Source organism: Anser cygnoides, chromosome 18, assembly GCF_040182565.1.
Source record: "Anser cygnoides isolate HZ-2024a breed goose chromosome 18, Taihu_goose_T2T_genome, whole genome shotgun sequence".
In the NCBI taxonomy this organism is placed as follows: domain Eukaryota; kingdom Metazoa; phylum Chordata; class Aves; order Anseriformes; family Anatidae; genus Anser; species Anser cygnoides.
Genome location: NC_089890.1, coordinates 3881394 through 3905401, shown reverse-complemented (window position 1 = coordinate 3905401; position 24008 = coordinate 3881394). Strand labels below are relative to the sequence as shown.

General features: G+C 41.4%; 3 long non-coding RNA genes across 13 annotated transcripts in view; 2 read left to right on the top strand and 1 right to left on the bottom strand.

Moving 5' to 3' along the window:
• The window catches only part of LOC106041093 (uncharacterized), a 45436-nt gene extending 41592 nt beyond the window's left edge, over positions 1 to 3844 (top strand). For all 11 annotated transcript variants that reach the window (XR_010825725.1, XR_010825724.1, XR_010825723.1 and 8 more), the window contains one exon: positions 455 to 3844. This is a non-coding gene — a long non-coding RNA (uncharacterized lncRNA). The remainder of the gene's footprint in view (positions 1 to 454) is intronic.
• A 1390-nt stretch (positions 3845 to 5234) lies between these two features.
• Positions 5235 to 24008, top strand: part of LOC106041064 (uncharacterized) — a 399163-nt gene continuing 380389 nt past the window's right edge. Inside the window, exons 1-5 of the long non-coding RNA XR_010825713.1 lie at positions 5235 to 5374; positions 7649 to 7769; positions 8024 to 8134; positions 13730 to 13820; positions 15783 to 15997. This is a non-coding gene — a long non-coding RNA (uncharacterized lncRNA). The remainder of the gene's footprint in view (positions 5375 to 7648; positions 7770 to 8023; positions 8135 to 13729; positions 13821 to 15782; positions 15998 to 24008) is intronic.
• LOC136786603 (uncharacterized) lies at positions 5368 to 8673 on the bottom strand. Its single transcript, XR_010825738.1, has 3 exons — positions 8364 to 8673; positions 7374 to 7468; positions 5368 to 7290 (listed from the first exon to the last, which is right to left on the bottom strand). It is a non-coding gene; the product is annotated as an uncharacterized lncRNA (long non-coding RNA).

Here is a 24008-nt window from a genome sequence, read left to right as displayed (position 1 = left end):
CTTGAAACTCCGGATTATAGGCATAAAAAGATGAATAGAATTGTAGTGATTTGCTTTAAAAGAGCACTAAGATTTGGGGTGTACGATGAAAGCCAGCTATAGCCGAAGCATTTTTCTCCTGTGTTGCTTTTTCAAAAGAGTAGAGTGGCAAAATCAAAAGAGATGGCAAGGATATGTTTTATATTACTGTACAAAAGCAAACAGATGGTTTTCTTTTTCTCCTTTTTTAAAATATGTAGCTACTGCATTCTCATGTTATCTCTTGGAATGGTTTCAGATATCAATTTAGTTTGCAAAACTGAGTTGATTGAATAACAGGTTTATCGCAATTTCAAATCAATTAGAAATATTGCTTGCCAGAGGAGGAGATGGTTTACCTAAATGTCAATAATAAAATTGTATAAGCCATGAATTACTTCGGACTATTTAACATTATTACATTTCTCTGTTACAGGGACAGTTCTGCTGATATTAGTTGGCAGGAGCTGCTAGAGATGGGCAGGCTGGTTTATGACCAGATGTAAAGCAGCTCTCAGGGTCCTCCGCGGGAGTTTTGCTGCCTCTTGGTGCTGGCGTGAGCGATTCCCTCCCATCGGCCGCTCCCAACCTTCAGTCTGTCCCTCCTCTCCGTCCCACTCAGCACGTGCTGCTGGAAGGACAGACGTAGGGTCCTCGCTCTGGGCTGCAATTGACTGTGTTCAGTGTATGATTATCCCTTCTTTTTTGTTGGTGCGGTGTTTTTTGTATTTGATATTAACTTTGTACGTTATTTTCTCTTCCACATCAAGAAGCAGGAGATACGGACAGATAGGTGCTTTTGTATTGTGCTAGCTGTAACTAACTGTTCTGCCCAGGCCAGTTTCTTGTAACCTGGCTTGTCTCTCATAATAATGTATTTCATACAGTATTTTATACAAGTTCTCCTCAGGGAATAAAATTATCTCTGAGAATCTAATTTTTAAGAGAAGGAGATTGAAAGAGGTGATATATGTGAGTTTTAAAAACCCAGTTGAAATGCAGCATTATCAGTATCCTTCTTAGAAGAGTGTTGATTTTTATCATTTAATCTGTTATTAGTTCAAAACATGATTGTTTCCTTAATCTGCAGTACTTTGCCCATTGGGTCCCCCTGACACAAAAGCACTTGCTTAAACGCATTCCTATTTGATGAAGCAACACTTCAGCAGCTACTCCCATGGAAATTTGTTGACCCCAAAATCATTGCATGAATTGTTGCCATTTCTGCCAGGGCATGCGTGTGCTTTGGGAACGTGTTCTTGCCATGTGAGAGGACTTGGTGCACAACTGCGGCACACGCGGTTCTTGCACTGTGCTACAGGACGTGTTCTGTGGATATCTGAAAACTTGTAATTTGCAGGTTGCCTGGCAGCTGGCTCAGGGAGGTTTAAGCTCTAGCACACTGGCTCACTGTTAGCAGCGAAGTGCTGGGGTAAATTTACATGTAGCTTGAGAAAATTTGCAAATAGTTGTGTACTGTCTCCTTGTCCTTCAGTGGAATCTGAAATAGAGCTGAGGTATGTGAACTGGGCCCAGCTTTGCATCCAGGAAATGAGCGTTGAGATCAACATCGGGATAGTGTATGGAGAGCACATCCCAAGCTGTGAAGCCCCTTACTGTTGAGACAGGTAGGCAGCATTACAGCACTTAGGCTCAGCTGAACCCTGAACCAAATTCAAATGTTTTTGCATTGTATGTTTGCAGTTTTATTCCAGTGTCTGCTTCACGGATTGCAGAGGTGCAGATTTCTAGTTTAGAGATTGGGGAAAAGTTTTTCCCCTTTAAGGAACCAGCTCCTCTCACCTCTCTCAACAGTAGCAGTAGGAAAACCACTGGAAAGTGTTTCAAGATGCTGAGTCTTGATACAGGTCTTGCACATGGGTGGCTGGGAGACGTGTAGAGGTCCTTAAGTTCCTTATGCTGTATTGCACGGGAGCAAGGTGCTCCCTGTTCATCTCCACGCCATCCTCCCAGGCTGTCAGTGGTGCTGGTCAGCTGATGGGGTTTGAATTGCATCCAACTTGGCTTTGTCCTTCAGTCAGAGCTGCATACACGTGGATAACCAGTTTGAAAGGCGCTGCTTTTCTGGGTAAATACCTGTCTTGTGATGAACTATACCCAGGACTTCCTTCCTACAGAGACATCTTTAGTCGCAGCAAATCCTACGGGTTTTGAGTCCTTCAGGGCAGACCAAGAGCAGGTGGGTTGAGCTAATTCATCCTATTTCTTACCTGTTGTTTTGTTCAGGGCTGTAATAACACATTATGGCATAATCCACGCTGTGCAACTGGCCAAAATGATGGTCTCCAGTCTCAGACTAAAACTGGGAGCACTATTTATTTTTATTACAGAATTTAAGGTGCATCAACAGCTGTGACTGAGCTCAAAAGAAGCTTCCAGCACTCATCAGTGTTGGATCGCAGAAAGCTGCTTTTGGCTGGGGCAGAAGCTAATTCCTGGCGTGGTCTTTGCAGTAACCTCTAACACCTCTGAGCTCAGTGAGGTCAGCCTGGGTCACTGCACAGCTTTTAGGGTTGTTTTGGTTTAGTTTGTTTTTATTTGCTTCTGTTGGCATTGATCTTTGGAATACAGTAAAAATATTTGTTCAGCAGAGGCAGGGTGACAGATATCTCTTGTATGAAGAACTATTTGATGAGCTGTTAGTTTTGAGTGCCTTTCCTATTCATTGAACTAATTAGCTCTACAAATCTTACTGTCAACCAGTCATATAGCCACTTATTTATTTTCCCCTGTGCGGAATTTTTACTTTGCTGCATATACACAGAGCTATAAAACCAAATGCACCAAAAATTGTCTCTTAGTTGGATATAAATGGAAACAAAATGCGCTTGGAATTATTATTACATGTACCATTAATTTTTATTTGAACTGTCATATAAAAATGCCAAACGGCTTTCATTGTTTTTCACTGTTGCACTCATGTAAATGTAGAAAGGTTGTTGATATTTTTTTTCTTTTAATGCTGTTTTACTGTTTTCAGTGAGGGAGTATGAAAATGGCTATGTCGAACTCAGGGGAGAACGGAGATTTTAATGCTTGCCAGGGTACCTGGCATCTCCTGCTGTCACTGCTTGCAGCGTCTCTTTAGAGTTACTGCTTGGTTTTAACCTCCTCTGGTGCTTTCCCCCTCCTAGAGAGTGGAGGTGGGTGTTTGCTGCAGTTAAAGCATTTCAAGCTCATGAAAATGTGTCTGCTAAGATGGTCCTGAGCTGTGTTTAGTCACGGTGAGTCTGGCTGATGCTGGCAGTGCTGGTGCAGAGGGCATTATCATGGAAGGTACCTAGCAAATGTACTTTGTGGGAAACAGACACAGGAATTGTGTGATTCCTGGCACAAACGCCTCTTGTGATTTGATCTGTGTGACATTTCTGATTTGGGACGGGATCATGTGGGCTCTGGAGACTCAGCAGAATTTGTCAGTAGCCAGTGGTGCTCCTGGGGAACTGTGAGGTTGGGCCTAGGCAGGGTGTGATCACCCTCGGAAACATGGCCAGGTGCTGTCTGGCTGCACAGCTGCCTACAGAAGTTGCCAGTAATTGCTGGAAGTTGTGCCATGTAATGGCAACTGCAATTGTACTGCCTGTTGGGAAGGGATTTCCCATTTTGTAACCTGACGTATCTGAAGTCAGCACAGCCAAGATTCCTCTTCTACATATGCAGCAACGTCTATTTGTGAGTGTGAAGTACACACAGTTTTTTGCCAATTACAAAGTTTTGCCAGGGATCACCTGTGTTGTAATGTGCCACAGTTTGTGCTTTTTTTCTCATGTTAGCTGTTTTTGTTGTTTTTATGTTGCACCGCCCTTCCCACCCTGCTTTTGGAAAAATTTAAGTATACCTCATTTTGGAAGGAGATGGAAGTAATGGAGTTGTGTAGGATCAAGCATGAATTAAGCTGGATTTGAAAGGAAGCAAGCATTTACATTTTATTCTTCCCACTGAAGAAAGCCCAGCTCAGATGAAGTGTAGGCAAACAGAGCATGTGTGGCCCAAAGGCAGTGAGTGGTGAAAGCATAGCTGTAAAATGGAGAACTGCTAAATAGAACTGCTCTAATTAGCTTCAGAGTGCTCTTACTTAACTATTAGAAATGTGTGGCCAATTTCGATGTGTGGACTTCAAAAAGGATGTTGGCAAAGTGGAAAGGATTTGGAAAAGGTTTACAGGAAAGATTTGAAAATCATGCCATCTGAAGAGAGGCTTAATCTCTTTCTCCTGTTTGAAAAGAAGAAGAAAAGATGACTTGAGGAGGAGATCTGTGATAATAACAGCTCTTTTATCTCATGTTACAAAGTACAAGAGCCCGCGTTTGGCAGCTGTAGCTACACGTGGCTAAGGCAGAGTTTTGTCTGTGGGTGTAATTATCAACTGGATCACCTTCAGTGTGTCGGGCATTGGCTGCTGCTTGAAGTCTGCGTGATCAAGGCGGAATCCTCAGAACCGTAGATCTGATGAAGTTCTGCAACAAATGTTCTGGTCTGTGTTAGACAAATCGTGATCATAGTGGGGCAATGGGAAGAACAACGTACCTAATTTTGGATGAAACTGGACATGCCTGCAAATGTGGGTAGGTGATGTGGCCGCATCTGATACCTGTGGAAGATGCTCACCGAGATAGTGGCAATAAATAAGTTGGTGGGTGACGGGGAAATTGTGAGGAGGACTTCAGGTGTACTTTTTTAGTCTGTTCTCTGTTGATTCACTTGGTGCATTATTAAATGTTGGTGTGGTGTTACACATTTGAGAAGGGATTAGGTTTCTTTTAAGGTGTGTAATACCTGTGTTTGGGGAGAAGAAAGTCTGGGTGATAGAAATACATTTAAACCACTACAAAGCCCTTGAGTTAGAACTTTTTTTCATGTCACATTCTACTGAAGAGCTCAGCTGAAGTGGAGCTACATTGTGGACGTTCTCTTACAGCCTGCGTCAGGGCAGGTGTGGGGACAGGGACCCAGGGAGAGTTTTTGAAACATTGGAAATCAGAGAGCTTCAAGTTTCCGTATTTCAGTGGCTGGCAGGTACTAATTTATCCTGGACAAAACCTCCTTTCTCTCTGTGCTCTTTTCATTACTGTAATGCATGCTTTGCATTCTGACTCTTCTTTTTAAATATCCTTCCCATCAACCAGACCTCATCTGTTCCCATCAACCAACCTCATCAGATCTCTGTCAGTTCTCTGCTCAGTATGCTTTCATTTGGGAAATTTTGTAAATTTTCCTTCTGTAAATCAGCAGGTACACATGAGACTGTGGACCGAAACCAGTTAGACTTTGACTTCTGGTGGAACAAGCAGAAACAGGACTTGACCTGTAACATCTAGGCTGCGATCACCTCGAGGTTAGTGATGTTTAGAACTAGGGTTTTAACTTGGGCCCATGTCTTATTACTAACACCAGTTCTGAAATGATGCATCTGTTGATATGATCTAACGGTCCTCACTATTCAGAAATCTCTCTTCTTTGCTGCTGAAGGACTTCTTGGTCATCGTGAGAGCACATTGTGTTACTTTGATTTTATCTTTAAGCATTTTACCCACACTGTTTCACCTGAAGCTTTCCTCAAAAGAAAACACAGTAACACTGGTGTTACAGTACCAAGCTCATCACAACTCTGGAATGAATAATAAACAGCTTGCTGAGGTAGATGGAAAGGTTTTGTTTGAGTGATGCGGGCTTTCGATCAGACAGGTCAATCAAAAAGATGTTTAGACATATGCTTAAGGATTAGGAATTGGCTTTAAAGGGTCATATGTGTTGCATTAGAATAAAGTGCATGGTAATGAGATTTGGTAAAATGGGGTTTATAACAGTTGAAGTTGGTATGGTTTATAGTCTGTGGTACTTGTTCGTCTATGTTAATAGTGAGTTTACAAAACCTACAGTAAAACAAGCTGTAAAAGTTGTAACTTACTTGAATTATGCTTTGAAGTCAATTTCTGCGTATCCCATTTAAAGAAAGTGTTACGCTATGTTAAAAACATAGATCCCTACAGACTGTTCCTCAGGGTGGCAAATCTTGGTGTTACCATTTTTCAGATGTTTGTCAGTCATGCCAGTACCTCTGATTATAGGAAATGGGGTGCTCAGTTTTATGCTTATAAGAGGTATTTCAATTTTAATTCAACTTACACCGTCTGTAATATTTTCTTTAGTCCTGTCACATCGTTGTTAAGAGTATGCTTCAGTACAATTTTGAAACGTTTCTTTGCTGTCTTGGCAATACTAGAAGTGCTTTTCCATATCAGCAATGGTGCGTGAACGCTGAAAACTCACTAGAGAATTGTGCTGTGTGTTGAGAGAGTCTAACTAAAAAAAGCAAATGCATCACTGGTGTTTAGAAAGTTACTATCTTAAAATTAAGAATTAGTCATCTTTGCAGTTTAGTTTTAAGTCTTATAGTCAGGATTTCTCACATCCCCAAATTTCTGAACAAAAATATGTACTAAAAGAAATGACTACAGAACGAAGTCCTGGCATGACACTTACAGCACTCGTCTGGGCGTCGACCTGTCATCTTCCACCAGGATGTGAGCAGTGTTTGAAAGCTGGCGTATTTTTTCCAGGTTGGCAGAAGATGTAGGTATACTCACACATTGGAACAACTTATTATTTATGTTTGTCAGAAAAAACTTATACTGAGGAAAAACCGAGGCTGTTTTTTATGTTGATATTTATCATTTAGCAGCTATGGTAAAATCTGGGGAAGCAACAAATGTTCTTGGTGGAACATCAGAGCAAATCTCCCTGTATTGCTGTGCTGGATAACTCTGCAGGAGGAGGTGGAAAAACCTCAGGGAGGGCTGCATTGAGTACTGCATTTAAGAGGAGAGGGTTAAAAAAAAAAAAAAAAGCCTAGTAAAGTTTTTAGTAATTTTGGCTTGAAGGGTAATTTTCTTGTCAACTATATAATTAATGCACCGTACATTACAGTAGCCCATTGTTATTCTAGAATGCCAGGATACATTTCAAACTGAATAGCTGTTTAACAAAACACTTGGCAGATTTATTACCCTTAGGTGATTCTGTCAGTCAGCATTTTCACACGTTTAGCCTGAAGTAGGCAGAATCAATTTTGGTATCTATTTAGTGAAATGCAGAGCTGTTTAAATTAAACCACACACACACATGCACAGCCCCCTAGAAAATCAGGACTTGTATTGGATCTTCATCTATTAGCAGTGAAACAAGAATTACCCTTGCATGCTCCTTGTCTTTTTACTCCACAGTCAAGGCATCGTCTGCCACTTCCAATATCTACAAAGAGGTATTTTGTGGTCATTTTCAGATAATGTCTTCAATGTTGTGCTTGTCTTTTTGTTACTTTGCAGAACACTTACTTGGCAGCTTCAGAAACTAAGGTTCAGCAATACCTGTGTACATAATGGGTATCCTTAAACAAGGAGATGTCATGTTGAATTTGTAGTTGCCAGTGCTGAAAAATAAATAAATAAATAAATGCAATTAATATTGGAAAGAGGAAGTGGTGCCTTCTGAATTTAATAATGTCTCTTATGATAGGCTCAGAACTTTTTCCAAAAGCGATTGGTTTAAGTTGCTTGCTACAAAGTACTAGGATTTTCAAGGATGAAAACACTTTATTTTTATTTTTCAGTAGCAGGAGATACAGACTACAAATAGGAGCATCGTATAGCCCAGGTATGAAGATGGAGAATAGAGGTGGTAGATGAGAAACAAAAAATGCATATTGCACGTTTGAAGCAGCAAAACATCAGGTAATCATGTTCTCATATTTTCATTGTTGAGGCACCACATTTTTCCACTATTTTTAAATATCCTGGGAAATATTCTTCGAAGATTTTTTTTTTTACTTAAAATGAAAAATGACTACATTCAGTATATATCCAGGTTTTTTTCATTGCTACATATTTCTTCTTTTGCTACTGTGCTTTCTAATATTCATTTATTTATTTATTTTTATTTTGAAGCTACAAAATGCCAGAGGTGTAATTTCTTTCCTGTTTCACAGTAGGCATCTTTGGTGGAGGCTGAAAAGTCAGCAAAGAGCAAAGGCATGAGCGGGGGGAAGACTTAATTCTGACACCTCACCTGAACTGATCTTCTGTTAACAGGTTTAAAGGTAGGGAATTGAAATTAAAAAGAAATAAAGTAATTCCTCTCACAAACATTTAAATAGTTTTAAAAGGCTTGTATTTCCATGTAAACCTTAAAGAAGAAACAGATATGTTCATTGTATGGCAAAGCCTAAAGGGGAGGAAAAACATTTGAAATAAAAATAATCTACATGAAAATCTTCAACGAGCTTTAAAAAAAACACAACCCACAAGTTGGGCTCCCTGATACTGCACCTGCTGAACTGTCTGTAAGATCAAATTCACTTCTGAGAGAGACCGAGGTGCGTTAAGTAGGCCAGGTTTGTCACTGGGAGGTTGTTCAGACGTCAATCATTGTCACTTCTCGCCCCAGCTGGTGGCAATCCATCTGCACTTGTCAGGCTGGGTGGTGGTTGTATTCACTCGTGCATTAAGCTGGCACAGCCGTCCACTGTGGATCTGACAGTAGTACCAGACCTTCCCACAGGGAGAGGCTTCTCAAATATGACTAATTTGGATAGCTTTAATTAAAGAGCAGCACATAAATATGCATACACAGCAGTAACCGGTGGACAGCTTCCTTGGGAGTTAATGAGAGGGTGGGAAGGAGGGGCTGTGAGCTTTGTGTTCCCCGCTCCCCGTTGGTGCTGGGCGATGCGGCTCACTGCCTGGTAACTTCCCCTGTAGCTCAAGGTGGTCGTTCTGCCTGTGGGCTGAGGGCTCTGTGCTTTGTGGCACAGGGAGCCAAGGCAGCAGCAGCAGCTGTTACAGAGCACTAGAGGATGAGGAGGCTCAGGGATCAATGAAATGTTTTGTTATTCCAGTTGATGTCAGACCTCACCATGCACGCTGGTGGTGGTAACAAAGGTTCCCTGGGAAACAGTTGGGATAACCCTCCAGTAACAAATAACTCACTCTCAAGTTACACTGAGCAATTATGCTACCTGGTTTTGTCTTGCCACAGCAAGACAAAGCAACCAGCAGTGCTGCCTGTGAAGAGGCTGGCCTTTTGTTGCAGACAGGATACTCCGTACTGCGTTAGGTAAATCCTAACCACGACAGGTTACTTCTTCACTCTGGTTTTCAAAGCAGCTTTGAATGTTCGTGCACTGTGCAGTGATATTAGGAAATGGCATTTTCCCAGGGCTTGTAAATGAACCCAAAGAAAGGATTTGACATTGCACAAATGCACAGTGAGAAAGGGTCTAAAAGCTAGCCATGCAAAGGCAGCGATGCCACCCTGCTGCTGCAGTGTAATACTTGTGGTGCAAGGCATTGTGAGGCCGAGGTTTTCCAGGTTTCACATAATTCCTGTAGGCTTTTTCACAGTTCCTGGTGTGTCAGCAGCCCCTGCTAGGTGCAGAGATAAGCACTAGATGCAACACTGCAGCAGTGTGTACTGACACTGCTATTTAACAGTACAAGGCCATGAGCAAAACATTTGAAGTTGTCTTTGTTTTGAGCAGGGAGTTGGCTAAGAGACCTCCAGAGGTCCCTTCCAACTTGAAGTTATGCTTCGATACCACTGAATTACAAGATTGTAGATCTACAACAAAAGAAAGAGAATTCCAAGAAAGCTGGTCCAATGCCCTGGCGTTTTTTCCAGTGGAAAAATAAACCTTACATTTTATATGTATTTTGTTTTGCACTTTTATTTTGATTAATTGCTAATGGAATGATACGATTTTAATCTAGATCCATTTTGTTGCACTTTCCTGGATGGAAAGGTTTCCCAGATACTTCTCAAAAAGACAGCAAAGTTATGGTTGTATTTGCCAGTCTTCTTGTAAAAGGCAGGCATTATATATTGATCTAAATCTGTTCAGCTTTACCCATGATAAATGAACCCACTTTCTGCTTATTCAGTTGACATTGCATAAGCAGGTGGACCCTAAGCTGTTTTTCCATATTGAAGAAAACTCACCAGGAGAACTAAGATGGCAAATTTATTTTTACATTGCAATATCTGTGAATGTGGACTAGAAAGGACTTCTATTGCTTTTAGTAGGCAGGATAAATCCCTTTTACTTGTATTTTATTTTATGTGCCTCTACTTACTCTTTACCTCAAGGCATTCATGATCCATCCTAAAGTATAAAATGATGACTTGACGTAAGGAAATAAAGTATCAGCCCCACATTTGCTCTCTGACTATTCCCATGCAGGTGTTGGAATGAGTGCTCCCCATTCCTTGCAGAACATCTTTCTTATTTCACAAGCAGTGTCTTTGCTGTGGCATTGTCAGAGTTATTTTCATAATTCATAATTATCTTGGTTCTTAAAAATTTAGACATACATTTAAAAGCATGATCCAATCTTGCCTGATTGCCACCACATTGTGTTTGAAGTAATTACCATTCATTTGGCTTTTGAGGCTGTTGAATGAATTTTCCACATGAGATTCCTTAATTTGTACATATTTTATTGCTATAAAATAGGTATTGGCAAGCTGCCTAAACTGTAGTGAAGGCCTTTAATTCCTATCCCTATGTGATGAAACAAATTAAGTGCAAATGGGGATGCCTAAGATAGACTCCTTACAGTGTATTCTGTTGGCACTCAAAGTTGTCCTTACACAGGTGCAGATACACAGGTAGGATTGAGGTAGCTCAGTTCTGCACTGAAGGGCCAAAATGGTTAGTTTTCATACAAGAAAAAGAATATTCCTATATATTGTAAAAATTCTCTTTTTCTATCCTTGAGCTATTATCCCCAAGAGAAAAGGTACTCTGTTCGAGGAGGTTATTAGTGCCTTTGTGCTGGCTTTGTGTGTGCTAAGGGAAACCTCCAAGAATATTAATCCTCCCTGTCCTGTACATCTACTCTCTAGGGCTGAGCAGGCCTGCCCCGCTAGTTAGGTTTTAGAGGCACATTTTAGAATACGTTTCATATAGTTTATCTCACCAGACTGGAGGAGCCTGAATGTTACAAGATAGCCATGGTTAGGTGGAACTAAAATAAGAAGACATGCATCAGGGTACTTCAGGTACGGTCTTTGTGGCAAAAAAAAAGTAGCAAAATAGCCATTCTTGGCACGTGCCCTGGCACAGACAGAATTGGTACAAAATTTTGCTCAGCCCAAAGTAACAAAACCAACCCTAGTGATCTAGCATCTCATGTTTATCATAATCACAAGGCTTTCATAAATTAAACAGCAAGAGTGGAGGCCTTGACCTGAGTAATGAGCACTTGTTGACGATCAGCTGTCGTTTGTGGAATCAAGCCTTGTGCCATGCTCCTAGTGGGACAGTACTGGAGTTCCCAAAAAGCAGAGCTTGCTCAGAACCCTGGCTAGTTGTGTACCTCTGCAGCAAAAGGTTTACAGATCGAGGGGCGTACTGTACAGGGACACGAGGGCTTCCAGTTAGGCAATGTTAGGGATTGATGTAAATGTGGAGTGTGACGGGTGGTTACGCTGGGCTGGCTTTAAACACGTTGGCTTATTCTGCTTAGGGCAGACCTGCGGCTTGGAGGCCCCACTGAAGTCAATATTACAAACACTGGTGCATAAGGGCTTTGTTGAACTTGAGGACCAGATTTGTAACTTCAAACATAAGAAATAAGTTCAGAATAAGCAATGTACCTCACATCAGACATCACAGGGAATAGCACATCGTTCTCTCCCCCTACACCCATCCACTCGGGATAACCCAGCCACCAAAGAGACATTTCTCTTAGTCCTGCTGAACCTCTCTCTACCTGCTTGAAATTCTTGTGCCCTGGTGTTCTGAGCTCTCTTCTGCTGTGCAGAGTCTCTGCTGGACTGGGAGGAACATCGTGGATGCATTTGGTGTACTCTGGTCCTCTCCGTGTTGAATCAGTCTAACTATTCATGAGCATATTTGAACTAAAGAGCAGCACTTCATGGACAATTGTGCAGAGAAGACTGAGGGATGGGATTTTTTCAAAGGGAGAGGTTTCAGTGCTGGCCACTTCTGTATTGGTTCCAAGAAGTCTGCAGTTTCTCTGCCGGCCTTTTTCTGCTTGCAAACAGCAGTTTACCAGCATCCTGAAAACACCAGGAGGTAGAATGGCCAGCATCTTAGGTGGGCTGTTCCTGTTATTTCTGTTAATGGCAGGCAGAATGCAGAAGCTGATGTGGCTCTGTCGGCTCCAGCCCTAGAGCAAGTGCCTGGTTTGTGCGTGCTGCCCCACGCTGTGTTGTACGCACAGACGTGCACTGAAAGACACGCAACTTCTTGTGCCTACAAACCAGAGGAAACCAAGGGATAAAGTCACATAGTATAGAAGGGAGGAGCATCATTGTATTGTCACACTCATCACCATACTCACAGGACCTCCCTTTCCTATGATCTCTTCCTCTGGGAATGTTCATTGCCCCTTTGATGACTCTTTGCTGAGAATACCGAAGATGACAAATGCTCTGGTTCATTATGGCAATACATAACTTAATTTTGAGACGGATCGCAGATTGCTGTCTGACATTTCTACATTTCAACTGTTGCAAGTTTTTCAGCAAACAGTGAAGGAAGAAGACAGAGCCACCATGTTAAATGTTAATTTGCTTTTCTTCTCCCTCTGGAGGTAGGTCTCGATGAAATGTATAACAGTTTTAAATCTTGTTTCAATACATTTTTATGTGAAAATACATGAAGTACATTCTGAAAGGACAAAAGAATATACTTATTTGTCCTTTAGGCAAAGCTTTGTAAGTGTTCATACATAAAATATGATAGAGAATATCACTGGCATTTCAACTAGAGATGAAAACAAGGTTTAGAATGTTCTGGATTATTCTAAAAGCAGAAGTTTCTTTCCTAAATTCTTTGTGAAGACCCTTTTAATAGTGGTGCAGGATATAACTGAGCTGCTGAATGCAAACTTCAGCTGAAGAGAACTGAATCAGGGCGGTGCTGGCTGTGAACGGTGCATCTATCTGTGATATTAACTTGTCAGTTTCCTGGTTTCTTGATGGCCTTTGTCTTCTGATAACAGATGAATGTACAAAGTTACCAATCAGGCAAGCTTCCCCCTTAACTGTGAGTTCTTGGGAACAACCTTTGCAATTTGGTTTCATCACAGAATAATAAAAAAATAAAAAATGAAAAAATCAAGCCCTAGCCATGGACTCAGATCTTAGTGAACTGAAATCTAAATGTATGAGATTCAGTCCTCCTGCATGGAAAAAAATTTTCTTGTGTTTCTAGAAGCAGCAACACCCTGTTGGGGGGTCTGTAGTTAAGAAAACATCACAGGTAAACTTGGATGTGCATTTACAAAGAGTGAAGTGCCATTTATGTTTCATGTACTCCTGCCTCTGTGAATATGGTTCTGCTCCGTGTGAAGAGCACCTCTGGCTGTTTCAGTGATGCTTTAGATTTGGACAGTCATGGAATTAAGTGTAGAAGTGAGGAATACTTCAACTTGTGCCTTTTCTTGGGTGGAAAAGGAAGAATCTACTTATGTGTCACCCTCTCTGGGTAAAGGGCCTTGCATTCTGCTCACACAGTGTCTAACCTAGCCGTGGCTTTAATGCTTCAGGATGGCTGTAGCTTGCAGCAGAAACCAAGAGGAAAGCTCACACAGGTTGATTTATCAGCAAGTCTCAAAAACAAAAAGTTCCTTTCTATTTATCTAATATGTTGCTTTTCCCTGGTCAGTCCAGATGTGTGAGCGTCTGAGCCCCTGAAGTTGCCAACAGTCAGGAGATGCATGTGAGCAAAGAGGCTGGAGGTACTGGAAGCCTTTCAGGTAATGCAAGACTCCTTGGCTTTGATTTGAAGCCCTCTGTTCTCTCTGCACAGCTCAGCAAAGTTCCTCCTGTGGTAAAACAGGCCCAGCTTGGAGCAGTGTTGGGCAGCAGCGCAGTGATGTTGTACACATGGATTCTTGTTGTAACACTGATACCAGCACAGTGTGTTTGTAGGGAGGCTTGTTTTGTTTGCAAAAGCAAGAAAACTGCTGAATTGCAGGCATTAAACGGATTTGCCTGAACACCTGTAGCTGTCTGACTTCCCAGCTGTCCGGAAGGGTGAGCGCTTAACTCAGTCGTGTAGGCCACAGTGTGCTGACAGGTTGGGTGAGGTAACAAACTGCCAGCTAAAGAGCCACTCCTCCACCTTACAAGTCTCCTCTGACTTCACACTTGGACGTGGGTAACATTACGTACGTCCAGGTTCCGTATTTAAATGTTATTTTGAACAACTTTTACTGTCTTGTCATCTAGGTTTCATAATTTGTGCTCTGTAGCAGTAGCTGTTTATTTTGATTTTATCTTTTTTTTTTTTATCATTTGCAATCCAAACTGACCTTTTTACTACATAACCACTTTGAAAAAGAGATGTCCTGCTCACATAAGGAATGCCTCGAGAGAAGGGCAGCCCTGCATGATTTCCTGTCCTCTCACAGAAAGCATTCATATTGGAAAACTGGGGAATATTACTTTCTGGCCCTGCACACTCTCCTGGGTAGAAAGGTCCTGAAACACAATTTATTGTAAAACACACAGTGGTTACAGAGCTAGCACAGTCAATGATATTCCTTTTATTACCACTCAGATGAGAACACAAAATGACATTGGAAAGCAGTGAACTCACCAGAAGGGCAGAGAAAGCCATTAAATTCAACACGCATCATATTTCATAATCAGAATCCTGCAGTCAGAGCTGACACCACTGAATGAGTTTGTTGCAGTCATGATAATATAAAACCCGCTGCATCTGCTTCCCTTGGCACTTTTCTTTGTAGACCCTTGCAGTGTATGGGCTATTAATCATCAGTAGCCAGGGACACTGCAGACCAATGCACTTTGTATTGCATAAATTGAAAATGCATCACTATTAGAGAGAAAACTGCCTTCTGTACATCTCTATTTAGATAAGCAGTTTCCTAAAGGGCTGCCATGCTATTATGGCTAACCACTTAATTGGAGTTCCTTCCACAGCCTCGTAATTGGGGTTGGGGGGGAGGGCAGGTAATGCAATCCCTTTTGTAGCGGGTATGAAAACAAGGCAGGAGAGTGTTTCTTTTCGTACCTAGGATGCCTGACAGGGCTGGAGCTGGAGGTGAGAAAATGCAGTCAAATACACTGTATCATTTAACCTCACTGAATTAACTTCATAAATGAGAGGGCTGAGTGTACCGGTGAGTGGGAGAGGGATGTTGTGTAACCTGTACATTAATGAATTTTCAATAGCTGACTGGAGCAACAGATCACCGGAGAAGGGGAGTTGCCTTTCCTTCTGCTAGCTCTGCTCACAGCAGAGGGTAAGCTACAGCTTAGGAGGGGAAAACGTTCTAGTGGCAGCCAAAAAACAAACAAACAAAATGCAAATTCACTGCTCTTTTTTTAAAGAGAACCCATTTTATTTTACCATCATTTATCCAAGTTTTTGTATGTAAAGAGCAAAGATCAGTAACTAGTGAAAAATGGGGATTTGAGGTAATGTGACAATGAAAGTGTAGCTTTAAAACTGTTCTTAACTGTAAATTGCTGCATGGTTTAATTGTTTTTTCTTGGAGGTCTGTGGTCAGCATTTGCAACTTCATTGATCTCTGGTTGTAGCTAACCACACTTAATTCTCATTACATCTACCATCTTCTGTGGGGTTTATTTCCTTGTGTGCAGGAGGTGATGCATCAGAGAGGCAAACATGAGTCTGAATTTATATTACGTGTACTTGTTGAATCCTGTGTCTTCTGACTCAAACGCAGGCAGATAGCTGAAGTGCTGAGGCCAGATCAAAATTGAACTGTTCAGAAATGTGATCTTCAAGCTCTTCCCACATGCTACCTCATGTGGAGGTGTTTGCATTTCTTCACTTGACCTATTTGGGCAAAGTTCTCCAGAAAGATACAAGTCTATCCACAACCAAAAGTACTCTCATCGTGATTGATCCAAACAGCTCAGAGGATCTCCTGTCACTCAGGTACTGTCTCAAAGCTTCTGGGGGTTGTTTTCTGGGCATGTGCCTCAGTGAGGTTATCTGAGCATAGCTGCAGGAGTTGGAGAAGCCAGGTTATTAGATAAAAGGATGGCACTGTATTCGCTAAAGGATGGCGGAGGGTTAGGCTGTAGCCCGCAGTTGCCTACTTCTGTCTGTACAGTAACAGTAAGACCCAGGAGTGTACCCTGGACCCAAATCAGGTAGAGCTGGCTGACTCAGCTGATTGGCACTGACTTGCTTCGCAGTAAGGCACTAATTCCCAAGCCCTGATGAAAAGGTGATGGATTTGTGACAGGCCCATTCACACTGTCAGGAAAAGGTGGCATGGTAAAATCATTCCCAGAAATGCACACAGGTAAGTGTCGTGCTCTTCTTAGTCCTCCCAGTTTGAGCCTTTTGACTCTAAGACATGGTCCTGCTTGGTTGAAGGTTAAGCGGATCTAAGCCCAGGCTGCTGGTGCCCTGCCCTGCCCTGCCCTCCCCGCCGGCTCCTGTGTGCCCTGCTGCTGCTCCGCGTGGCCCACGTTGGAACGGGTTTTGCTCTGTGCAGCTCAGCTGAATTGACCCCAGAGCTGGAGCAGGGTGTGTGTGGTAGTGGTGTTAAGGAACAGACGTGCCCAAAAGGGAATCAAGAATAAGGGCTGCACTTACATCTAGTAAGTAGAATTCCGTTTTAACCTCTGATTGCTGGGTCTGTAGCAGGTAATAGGGACAGAGAGGTCACTTGATACAGAAGGTATGAAGGAGAACAGCATCTTCATAAGGGATGACAGTTCACACATGTGGAGAGAACATGAAGGACTGGAATTTGAAGAAATGAGATATGCTTGAGTAATTAAAAAAAACAACAAAAACCCACAGACCCCTCAGAAGCTGACTAGCTGCCACTGCCTTCCTTGTATTTCAATGAGAATTCCATTTTATTCTAGGTAAGCTGGTGGTGAGTTATAAGCAACTCTGGTTGCTGGCCATGTGTTACACCAATCAACCGATTTCTGATGCAGAATGTATTACCATCTTTAGCAGGAGGTAACATGGAGTACGTTCAATTCTAAAGTAATTCTGTGCTTTTCTGTGATGTAATCATGGAAGGAGAAAACCTATATTCATCAGAGTTCAGGACCGGGGCAGAATTGGTAAGCAGTTTGATCCTGGGTCCAATACCTGAATGTTAATGCCACCTGCATAAAAATGCAGAAATATATTTAGGGAAACTTGTCATGCTCTCTGCTGTCTATCACAAAGGACTCCAAATTCTTGAGAGTTACCATATCTGATTTTAGAAAGTAAATTATTACAGTAATAATATTCAGGTTATGAAAAAGCCCTTTTGAAAGACAAGCAAATACTCTTCTGCTTCAGAGTGCTGCTGCTGGGTAGTGTAAGTTTATACAAAATTACCTTCTCGAAACTATTGCAAGTTTCCTTTAACAGAATAAAAATAAATACACATACGCATATTTAAAGCTACCTGTGCTTACACGTTAGCTTTGAATACATGTTGTTTTGAAAAAGATAACAACATCAAGACATAGAAGTATCTTGTTGAAAGAAATAAATTATGCAGAGCTTTCCTAAATAATTTAGCAGATACAGTAAACAAAAATTATGATATCTTACCAAAAACCATTGACTTGCTAGCTTTTTGTTCCTGTGGTAATGGATACGGGTTCTGTGTTTTGAGGCTTTAATTTTAATCACACAACATCCTGTCCATGGTCAGAGCGATGCTGCAAATGCAGAGTAACATCCTGAAAGCCTCCTCAAACGTTGTGCTAGCATCCTTTCGAGTTCTCTGTAAATTAAAGTAGTTGCATGCTAATATCCTAGTCTTTGCTCTAAGACTATTGAAAAATAAAACATTCTAGTATCATCAGCCAGTGAGTGTGGCCTTGAAGACAGCATCTCATTTTATTTGTTAGCTAATGTTATCAGTATGATGAGGGGGGAAAAAGGCAACCTAGTCAAGTTGTCAGTTCAGCTGGTCAGTAAATTAAAATTAAAAAAAAAATTGTGTGGAAACTACCACAGATTTCTTGTCTGTATCTTAGCTTTGTTAGTTGAATTCCTGTTGGTCAGCATTGCCATTTATAAAGGCTTTTATTTAACTTGGGAAGTCCCAGCCCCTAGTTCAGCCTGCTTTTGTCAATATTATTTTAAAATGGCTTTGACATGTTGCCCTTGCTATACTTAAAACTGTTTAATATCAATTGAAGCACCTCCTTCAGTTATTTGTAAGTGTTATTCATGAGAAGACAAATACAAGTGCTTACAAAGCACTGGAAATTTTCATTCTTAATGTGTATAATTTTCTCGGTCAGTGTCGGTAAGGGGAAATTCAGGATCACACTTTCCTTCTGTCGTGAGACTTTGCAACAAGTAGAGTAAGTTACTGCAACAGAGTCGGCTTTAGATTTATTTGGTCCTGGGGGATGCTGGAATTAAGTCTAGAGGTAAATGAGGCCTCACTGAGTTAAGTATACAGTGTCTCAAAGAGGTTAACCAGTTAGTGGGATTTAGGTATGTCCTCACAGTGTCTCAAAGAGGTTAACTTGTTACTGTGATTTAGGTATGTCCTCACACGCACCCTCCTTAAGAGAACACCTAAGCAGGATTGAAGTTACGCTGTATTCATTGCTTTGATTCTGGTGAATTGTCTCAATTTCTTGTGTGAAAGAAAAGCCAAGCAAAGCAAATTACAACAAAACATTTCAGTTAATGCTGTATTTCACTTACAGTGCAATGCTGTATGTTTTGTACCCTGTTTTGTTTACTATTAGCAACATTTTGATTTGAAGATAGGATTGCAGTAACTGTTACCTACCAAGAGCTGATACAGTTAAAAGAGGGAGTGGAACTTTGTTTTATGGTTTGGGAGCTCAGAAAAATGAACTGAGGAGTCAAACAGTAGGTCAGTGCTAGGGTCAGGAATAAAAATTAGTTTCCTGTGTTGATTTCCAATTCTAAACAAACTCACTTATATCCAGGCACAGGGTAAGTAGTATTTCTCTAGGATGACAGACCTCCTGCAGCATCCTTCCAGAGGAACCACACCAGAGAACAGTACCTGCTTCCAGTGGTGCAGGAGAGAAGGAACAGAGTGGACAGCACAGCAACCAGCTTTCTTGGGATCGTTCACCGTCAGTTCCACAAACTTTCTCCTCCTTCCTCTTCCATATATATATCATTTTAACTTACGCTTTTCTTTTTCGGATGTGCACAATAAGTGGATCCATCTGCCTTTAGAGAGCAGGAATGGGAAGAGCCTTGGGGAGAAGCTACAACAGCACACGGAGGAGGAGGGCAGCACAGTCTGGCTGGGCATCTGCGCCAGCCGTGGTACTCTGGGGACCTGGGAGGAGGAGAGGAGCTGTGCCTGCAAGGTACCGCAGCTTTTCACTGCGCTGAGATCAGTACAGTTTGTATGGCACCATTTATCTGAGCAAGGCTGTGTTAGAGTAACAGGCAGTGTAGTTCTGTACACGGTGAAAGCTGCACGTGGGTTTTACTTTGCTCTCTGTGTTGGAGTAAATTGAAGAAAAATGAATCCAGAGTGCCACTGCCCTCCTAAATGGGGGAGTTCAGCCCGAGCCTCATCTGCGCAGCAGGGAGCGAGAGCAGCAGGAGCAAAGTGTGCTCTGTGTGACATGGGTACTAGCCAGGTATTTTATGCGTTAGAGAGATGTCAGTGTGAATTACACAGCACAAAAATCCCCGCAGATCTGCCTGGTAACAGTATGTTTGCAGGCTTATGTTCTGGCACTTCCTTCCAGTGCCGCCGGGCCTTGTGATCTCGCGCAGTTCTCCAGCTCGAAGGGACACCAAGAGATTCCCTGGCAGACTTTGGTTGTGCGTCCCACTGCCTTCATGAGGGCAGATGGGAATGACAGCTAGCTCGGTTTGGCAGTAGCCTGGTATTTTCACTATGGGAAAAACACAGCTTTAAAATCACCTAGTTATGTTTGTGAAACAACATGTTCCAGATTGATTACTTACTTCTGGAAGCTGCTGCAGCTGAAAGTGTAGCTGTTAAAGACTTACAGGTGCAGCAAGTCAGGGTCATCCACATAAATCATTGCCTGCTGTTGACAAGAAATTTAGCAATTTGGATTAGATGTTAGGAGAGCATGCTCTCTTGGATATGTTGAAATCTTAATGGTGGTTTTCCTTACTATTTGATACAACTAGTAAAAAAAAAAAAAAAACAATAAAAATCACTCACCACAAGCCTTAATTATTTTATGTAGTAGGCAGAAATGTCTCGAGACAACATTCTGAAAAAAGCCTTAGTTGATCAAAACCAGATTCCTCCCTGTATGCACAAATGATTGACTTGCATTCATTTAATACTTTCAACTAGCTATATCTGGAAAAATCATTATCGCAAGCTTCCTTGCTTATAAAGGAGCTCAGCAGAAAGGGAGGAGGACAGGGAATAAGAAGAAACACTGCAGGGATATGAAAGGAAAGAGATGGTACAGCAAGTTAAGGAAGATGCCTCCAGTGAAAGAATAGAGGGCAAAGTCTAATGCTTATCTCCCTGCTTTGCCATAGGGCAGTTTGCCATACTGCAAGCACATCAGTTCACTTCTGTACTGCCTTGTAGAGTGAGCCCCAGGTAGTTCTTGAGGAAAACATAAGAATGTGTTTAAGGTTTGTTTGTTATTAACTCTGTCCTTACCCAACACCACTCAGGCTTCTCCTCCCAGGAGAGCTGTTTGGTGGTACCCCAGGCAGTCCTGCGCGCTCAAATGTCACTGCGTGCTTTCAGGCCTGTGCTCTCCGTATCAGACTGTAAGGACACCGTAGTCACCATTATTTTGAATCAAAAAACAAAAAGAAAAAGAAAGTTTCAAGGCTGTAAGGGCCTCACAGAGCACAAAGGCCAAATCCAGTGTGCATATGGTCAGCCTTTTTTAGGTAGTGCTAGTTTGGAGCAACTAAGATGTGAGGCCCAGTTTTTCTCCCTGGAGCAGCTGGTGAGGACAGTACGCACAGCCTTCGGGTATCAGGAGCTACATCCAAATTTCCAAACACACTTCGCCTTACTCAGAGTTCCAGGTTGCGTGTTCCTGCTAAACATGGACTGTTTTAAAATAAGTTTTTGTAACTTTTCAAGTGTTACGTGGTCTGAATTACGGAAAAATCTCTTCTGGTTTTATAATCTACAGTACTGAATAGGTTAATAAATAAATAAAAACAAACTGATGTTTTTTAGGTCACTGCTTCGTCCGGTCATTTGTCATAGCCAGCTGATGACAGAATCACAACTAGCTCTCTTCAGCATTAGGAAAACTATATTTAAAAACTATATTTAACGAAAGAAAAGTCTCCTTCAGCCAAAGGTGGAGATATTTGGCAGATTACTGCAATGAAAGTTTTCCACGGTGTATCAGTCAGCTTCAGTAAGTTCTCATTAATTAAGGAGTTTATGAGAGGGTAGGCATCAGCACTGGCTGTAGAATCCCTCAGTTCTCAGGTGCGGGGTTGGTTGTGCAGCTTTTGTGTAAACAGAAGAACCCATCACCACTAATGACATCTGTAATCATGAGAGATGATTGAAAATTAGAATTAGCAAAGTTTGGGGGGAGAGTGGGAAGAAATCTGCCACCTCTCTCTTTGAAATCAAAAAGAATTTTTGAAGGTTTCCATAAAGGCAGAAGACACAGAAGAATTTTTCTAGAAACACTTTCAAAACTTCAGATTTGAGGTACTCGACCACAAGGCAGGAAATTCTGTTCCTGTTGATGGAATGTTAAAATTAATGTTTAAAAACGCACCCTGAGTATACAGGAATGTTTCTTTCATAGATTTGTCTATCAGTGCCTCTCACTGCAGTATGTAAACTCTCACTTTTTAGTGTCACTTAAAACCAGAAATTTATTTAAAGCATATATATGCATAGTGCCTGTTGCCAGAAATGTGTAATTGAGAGAGGAGATTGCAGAAGGGTTGTGTTCCACCCTGTGCTAGCATTAAGAGTTCTGGGATGTATTTTTAGAGGTTTCTGTGATGACTCTTACGTCCTGGAGACTTTGTGCAATTATTTTGGGTTCAACAGTGCAGAAGTATAGATTACCGTGCAGACATATCCACATAAGTAAAACGTTGTCCATTGTTTAGTACTTGATTTTTGTTTCCATGTGCTTTCTGAATGCTTTCTTCTGCCAAACCAAAAAGCAGTCCCTTAAGAAACAGCTACCCTCAATGCAGGGAGTTTGGCTTCCTAAGAGGATAGCCAAATGGATTCTATTGCCTCTCTCACCATAGAAATAGGAAAATAGAAATATGACTTTCTAAATACTGAGTTTATCACTTGTGTTTTGTGTTCATTTGGTACCAAAGCCTGTTTGCACTGAAGTCTAAGGGCTGAGTACTTAGCTCTGAATAGAGAGTGTGTAAGGAAGGCACAAGTTAGATCCAGGCATTCTGTCATTATTGGGCAGGGAGGCCTGGAAACTCGGACCTAAACTTGAGTGTGTACCATGAGAGCTCTTTAGATGATTACAATTGCAAGGATGTATGCCTGAAATTGCATGGCATCTTTTACTTTTTAAGGACATGTTACCTATAATAACTAATATAATCTGAATTGAGTTGATTCCTGTAAGTAGTTCCTTAAAGCAGATTTAATCCAGAAAGTGTTTTCTATCAACTAATAAAGAGATTACTACATATTTTAGGCTAAATGCATTAATGTAGCCACTGAAAGCTGTGCAAGCAGCCACAACCCTACGTTAGGAAAACTTACCTGCAAGCCCTCATTGCTGCTAAAGGAGAGATGATGAGTATGGGGGCTTGCAGGTGTGTCTGGACAGGAAAAGTTGTCAACAAATTGGTTTAAGAAGGTGAAGTATATTTGCATTCCATTTCTATGCATTTTTTTTCCATTCCATAATTTTTGCTCCCGTTATGGAAGGCATTATGAGAAGAACATACAATACTGGAAATGAAGTTACTCCTTTGATGTGTTAATTTCAGAAATTCTAGAGGATATTCAGCCCTCCATAAAAATAAATGTTTTGTAACTGGAAAGTGATTCAGCTACAGAAAGGTACAAAACTAAATGAATGCTGTGAGAATGGGCAATGCATGAATCAATAAGTTGAGGACAGTGTGCTAAGATCTTAGAAGAACAACGTAAATAGCGTGAAGCTGCCTTCCTGCTTCTGTATGTCAGGAAGGCTGTGAGACAGGATGTAAAACAGGGATCAGATGCTTCACCTTGTGGCGGTCTCTGAAAGCTGGTTCATTTTTAACCATTTATCTCTCAAATGCTCACAGTGCAAGGCTGTTGGAATAGCAGCAGCCAAGTACTATGGCTTTTATTCAAGAGTTTTGCTCTTTGTAAGATGCTGAAAATCAGCAGCGCAATTTTTTGGGGGTTATTAACCTAAAATGCTGTTCAGATGATTATTTGTCTGTACATTTGTTAGGTTTAATATATCTGAACTTGGGCACATAAATCATTTCAAGGTGCTCAGCGTTACGCTTCCCTTTTAGCACTTCCTCTTCTGATGCTCACTGATGTTTTATACTGGCAAAGGAAACAGGCACATAGCAAACGTGATAGGTTGAGATAGGCAATATGAATGAAGTACAATTTTATCTGAAATTTGGGTTGCGACTGAGTACAGTCCCTTTTTTTCTAGCAGTATCATTCATTCCTGGGGCCCCCATGATAATAATGTTACCTTTGATTTATGAATTTTAACAACCTGTGGTTTTGCAAATAATACTGCAACTCAGTGTTCTGGTTTGAGTTAGATTTATAATGGTAAAACAAATTGGCACCTTCTGTGGGTTATTCATGTAAGTGTTCCAAATGTAGCTCTCCTAAAACTCTAAATTCACTCCTTCAGTCCGAAGCATAATGGGTGTTTGCAAAGCAAAACCGGAATTATAACAGCAATTTTTACTGCTCCAGCTTGTAGCAGCAGTGCACAGGGTAACACCAGTCTCATGTTAAACAGGCAGAGAGGGAGGAAAAGGT